This window comes from Engystomops pustulosus, chromosome 6 (genome assembly GCF_040894005.1).
Source record: "Engystomops pustulosus chromosome 6, aEngPut4.maternal, whole genome shotgun sequence".
Taxonomy (NCBI): domain Eukaryota; kingdom Metazoa; phylum Chordata; class Amphibia; order Anura; family Leptodactylidae; genus Engystomops; species Engystomops pustulosus.
In genome coordinates, this window is record NC_092416.1 from 163,684,493 (window position 1) to 163,690,601 (window position 6,109).

At 38.6% G+C, this 6,109-nt stretch overlaps 1 long non-coding RNA gene across 1 annotated transcript; it reads right to left on the reverse strand.

Moving 5' to 3' along the window:
- Positions 1-1,003: 1,003 nt before the first annotated feature.
- LOC140066160 (uncharacterized) lies at positions 1,004-5,210 on the reverse strand. The gene is made up of 3 exons (XR_011848136.1): positions 5,080-5,210; positions 4,927-4,988; positions 1,004-1,117 (listed from the first exon to the last, which is right to left on the reverse strand). It is a non-coding gene; the product is annotated as an uncharacterized lncRNA (long non-coding RNA).
- Positions 5,211-6,109: the final 899 nt, after the last annotated feature.

Sequence of the window (6,109 nt, forward strand, 5' to 3'; positions counted from 1 at the left end):
TTAGATACTGCTGGATGGTTTTAAGTGAAACTAAACTCTTATCTAGATTGCAGAATTTAATTTTGCAGAAGGTAAGAAGATAGTTAGAAATTATTGAAGAATTATTGAAGAATTATCTTCCGGTGTCCTTATTTTTCCCTTCTTTCTTCCTGTATTAAGCAGTTTGTGTAAATTACCTTTCTGTCCTGTATCCACAGACAGTCGAAAGATGAAGGAACCTTATAAAGTGTCTAATAACTTAACTCTTTACAGACAGTCCCTGGATTGTCAAATCTGTTTAGCGAAATCATCAAGTGAAATATTTTGATAGCATTTTCAGAAACACTGCTCACTACAGGAGAAATAAGGAGCAGAAAAAGTCAATATTATCACCTGCAATGTTCATTTTTTAAAAAGTTTTCTGCAAAAGTTAACTGTTATCAATATTTTCTTGAAGAATTATCTCTTTTAGTTAGTCTTATGTCCTTTATAAAGCTTGTTGTTGGGTACAGGTGACTATCATGTTTAATGAAATATTTAAGTTTTTTATAAGGGAGCAGGGGAAAGGAAGAGAAGTGCTCCTGCACTATGTACAAGCCTGTGAAGCTACCGCAAGGAATGGTTCTGGTAAGGCCCTTTTGGCTCATCAAAGGAAAGAGGCCATGAATAACAAATATAAGAAGATTACCACAGTCACGGTGCCTGGATCTATGAGTAATGTCCCTGGTTTAGCAAGAGGGATTTTGATGGTAGATTTGTTTTCAGTTCCTTTAACAACTTTGCAACAAATTTACAAACAATAATCAATAAGGTAGCATTTTGTGTTTATTAAACTTAAAAACTGGCAAATTTTGAACATCCTTCCATATATTGTCATGGTATAGCCTTGCATCATATATCAAAATCTTTTAGGGACTGAAGCCAAATTTCTATTGACTGCCATGCTTTGGAAGGATAAACTAATAGTATTTTAGCAATAAGAATAACCCATTTTATAGATGCAGACAGTTTTGAAAAGATGACATTGACAGAAGGCACAAGGTTCACAGCATGGAGGTGCAGGCGGCTTGCAACTGGATTTAAGAGGCACGCAGTTAGGAGGGGGCGTCCATGGCTTCTTTCTAGATATAACCTTTTTCTGCAATAAAAGTGCTAATAATTAATTATTTTCAGCACTCACATAAAATCAATTTTCATTTTTATTCAACTTGCCTTTTTAAACTATTTTTGTAATAATACAAAGCAGCTGTTTCATATGACTGTTAAGGAGCAGAAAAGAAAGGTGGAAGGGGAGCAGAATATTTGTTTTTAGGCTGTCGGCAAAGGACCAGACTTGAACAGATTGGTAGAAATTTGAGTTTGTCCGAATTTCATGTCAAAATTTGGTTTGGGTCCTGGCCTTCCAGCCATAACTTTGAGCTGAACACGAAAACTATTGAAGTCAATAAGGACCCAGATTATAACACCCAAAAATGGCTGTAAAAGGGGGCTAGTAAGAGTTAGATGGTTGAAAAATTGGGAAATAACAGGGCAGTTGCACCGTTCATGATTGGTTAAGGAAACTACTTGAAATAATAGCATTAAAAAAAAAAATATTAAAAAAAATTATGTCAAAAGGCACTATTCCAATGCTGAATTAAAAAGTTTCTTTTTAAAAATTCTTTATTGATTTTTAAACACAGTAAAAAACAGATTCATAAAAACAAACCAAATTTCATTAACATATATAATCTCAATCACATGCAATTGCATAGTCTATCTTTATTTTTTATTTTAATTAAATTATTATAAATAATTATTTAATTAATTATTTAATTTAATACAAAAAATGGAAAGTACAATACAGACAGGGAAATTGGGGTAGAAAAAAAAATCAAACTAAATATTCTACTTCACATCAAATATAAACATTTAACACAAGAAAGATTATTTTTAATGACATAAAAATGTCTAGTTCCAGTCTTACGATAAATGGAGAGAAGGACATTTTAAAAAAAAAATGTATCGGTAAGGATTCTTAGTATCCTTGCTCCCATAATAGTACAGTAATCTGTTGGACTCCCTGTACAGGAATTTTGCACTTTGTGGCCTAAATTACCACTTTAGTCCCTCAGGTTAGTCTAATTATGCTCCTGAGACAATCCCACTTTTTAGGGCCGACTCCAGGTTTAAGCAGGCCCTTAAGTAGGGAGACAAAACCTTAGTGGGCCCCTTTTTAGTAAACTCATGTCCTGGTCTAGACTGCCTCCCCCAGTAGCCACACTGCACCCCCCACAGTAGCCACACTGTACTCCCTACTCCAGTTGCCACACTGTCATCCTCAAGTAGCCACAATGTCCTCACCACAACCCATAAGCCACTATGTCCTAATCCCCCATATGCCACACTGTCCCCTGCAGTAGCCACACTGTCCCCCGCAGTAGCCACACTGTCCACTCCCCCGGAAACCACAGTGTCCTCATCCTCTTCCAGCAGCCACCCACCCCTTATAAGCCCCTAGTAGCTACAGTAGTAGCCTAGTGGTAGAAAACAAGAAGAGCCTTAAAAAATATTTACATTTCAGTTTTTTTCTGTCAAGATGGGGATCAGAGTGTACATTAATAAGCAAAAAAAAGAACTTTTTAATCTTTCTAATTGGCTGCAATAAAACAAAGAGTGAAAAATTTGTGAAAGTATTTGTGAATACTTCTGTACATATTGTAAATAACACATCATTATTGGAGAGTGTCTGTCCATACATAGATATTGAGTCTCTTTATGGTGTCTTGCATCATAGGAGATTTCGGTCAGTTTGATTAAATGTAAATGTATGGTTTTTGTGGCTGTAAAAACTTTACTTACCACCCAAATAAATTTCTTGGGGGATTATTTCAGAACCTACTACCGTATATACTCGTGTATAAGCCAAGTTTTTCAGCACAAAAAAATGTGCTGAAAAAACTCACCTCGGCTTATACACGAGTCAAGTAAAAAATAAAAAACTTAATACTCACCCGCGGGTCCCAGCGACTCCTCTTCGCTCTTCTTTCTTCTGTAGCCGGCAGATCGCGTCCAAGCGATCTGCTGGCAGGTGAGCACTATGATGCGGCGGTGTCGCTGCTGATGGGCCAACGATCCGGCCACCGGAGGGTGAGTATTACGTTTTTTTTAATTTTTGATGCGCTTGGCAGGGGGCTGGCTGTATACAACATGGGGGCTAGCTGTATACTATGTGGGGGCTAGATGTATACAACATGGGGGCTGGCTGTATATTACATGTGGGCTGGCTGTATACTACATGGGGGCTGGCTGTATACTACATGGGGGCTGGCTGTATACAACGTGGGAGCTAGATGTATACAACATGGGACTGGCTATATACTACATGGGGGCTGGCTGTATACAACATGGGGGCTGGCTGTATACAACATGGGAACTGGCTGGATACTATAAGGGGTTGGCTGTATACTACATGGGGCTGGCTGTGTACTATATGGGGGCTGGCTGGATACTAAATGGGGCTGGCTGGATACTACTTGGGGCTGGCTGTATACTACTTGGAGCTGGCTGTATACTACTTGGGGGTGGCTAGCTGTATACTACACCCTCGGCTTATACTCGAGTCAATAGATTTTCCCAGTTTTTGTTGGTAAACTTAGGGATCTCATCTTATACTCGGGTCGGCTTATACTCGAGTATAAATGGTATATATACTTGGACATAAGCCATGTTTTACCCTTATATATACTTACCTTTACTATAATTATATATACTTACCCCTCGACACCCCCCAGTGTCCACTACTCCTTCGATCTCCCACAGAGCAGGCAGAGGCGAGTCTGCCATATCATGTGGCAGAGTCGCAGTCTGGGGAGAAAAGGATGCCTGGGTGATCGCTGAAGGTGAACTATATAAGATTATTTTTTAGGGGACTGGGTTGGACATTTTATTAGTGAGGGGTCACGGCTGGACATTTCTTTAATGAGGGGGCACGGCTGGACATTTCATTAATGAGGGGGCCATTTCTGACCGTTCCCATAGACCTATTGTGATGGGGGCTTAATTGACACATACCAAGAGCAGAAATTTGAAGGAAAGTGAAAATACTTTTTTAGATGTGCTTAGTCATGGAGGCGGAGGAGCCATGATTTACAGTAAAACTAGCACTCCTCCTCAGTGGCTGGCACTGTTAACCCAGCAGAATTCCTGTGGGTGGGGTGGGGACAGACAGTAGGTGTTCTCCTTAAGGAGACAATGCCAATTAAGGCCACCTTAAAGGCGTGTGGAGACTTAAAGCCATAATGCTCCACTAGGGAATTCTGGGAAGAATGCAAATAAGTTTTCCAAGGTGTTAAATGGAAAACAATACCTCCTTTTACTACCTTGAAAGGCAGCCCCCTTAACATCAAGTATGACTGGGGGTGGGGTGGGAAGGAAGTGAGGGAGGCTTTGTGTGACTCAGCTCTCTATCATAAAGCACTCCCTCAGGAAAGAGGAGGTTGAGAGTGACACTGGATATGTGAAGAGAAATCAGCCTTGCTCTTCAACCTTCTCTTACATACTGTAAGTCTTCTTAAGAAGAATGATGGCTTTTATCCCAATAGCATCAGTGGAACATTTATAAAGGCATCTAAAAGTTACTAGGTGTGGTTTATGTAGATGGAGACGGCCATTGGTAACAGGTCTTCTTTAAGTTACATTATTTATGCTGAACCATTTGCATCTTTCCAAATAATCCCTGTTTTTGGGCAAAAGAAAAATCTGGACACACATCTACAAAAGGATTTGAAATGGCCCGCTCAGCCAGCCACTGGCTACTTGACCCACAGTGGCCAATTACTGGCTGTAAAAATTCTGGCATAAATTGTATAAAAATGTATTATTATAAATATGAGAAAAAGTCAATCCTCCCCTATATGTGTATAATATAGGCATACAAAACTATATTATATATTATTTTATGTCTACCTTTGGCAGTTTACTCCTTTCCGCATCTTCTCTGCTTACTCTCCGGAAAGACCTTTTTAAATCTAAATACAAAAAAAGATTGCATTTTACCTTTGATACATTTAAAATTTATAGAATCTTAAATGCCAAATGTATAGTATGTCAATAACTCACCCATAATTGAAATTGGTGGAAGAATCTCTGGGAAACGAACCCCATTGTCATTGTTGACTTTCTCAAGTTTTTCTTCTAGGGCAATATGAGAATGTACAACCCATGTAATATAGCCTAATAGAAGACATAGCGACGCTTCGTTCATTTCTGTTAATCAGAAAGCATATAACATGTTAATTTTGCATAGGTGACCAATGTTTTAATGTATCCCTCCAGATGGACACTTCTATAATATGATACAGTATTTATAAAAGATGATGGTCACAACATTAACTACCTATCCATGCACACTGACCTCTGCACTAATCACAAAGCATGTCTAGGCCCTGAATGTCTAGGATAACTTTTGCAGCGCAGTAAAACTGAATATTTTACCAAAAATGTTATAAATATGTGCAGTGTCATGTACAATAATTTTAAGCTAAATCTTTCCTGAAGCTTATTCAACATTATGCCTTCAAATGAGGGCAGACTTCAGAAGCCTATATCTCCTGGACCCTTGCATCTAGAAACACTATTCTGTGGTTAAGTTTGTGTTTGGATGTTTCACAGAATCTAAGATATCCACTGTTAAACTTACAGTGAGAAATAGAAAGGTCTATATGAAAATCCATATAGATATGGATTTTTGCAAAAGTGAATATCTCTGGTTCTTTGAAGCATCCACCGGTACAAAGGTGGAGATAGTATAGGCAATAAAATTTCATTTTTAATATCTAAAAATAAAAAGAATTCATATGCAAACATACACATCAATATTAGCACTAGTCAGCCAATCTGTCATGGTCATGACCAGATAAAACAAACATGGTAGACCAATCTTATAACATCCATGTCAGTATAGTATGAGAAACATACAATCTCACCCAGTTTGTTGATCACAGATATAGGGGAGAATGGCGGGGTCACAGATATTACATCGGTACCAGGTCACAGTGCATCCTGTAGTCCAAGGGGATGGTCTATCAATACTTATCATATCCTACTGTTCTACCAGACTGGCCCTGAGCACCTCACAGCAGTCATCCTC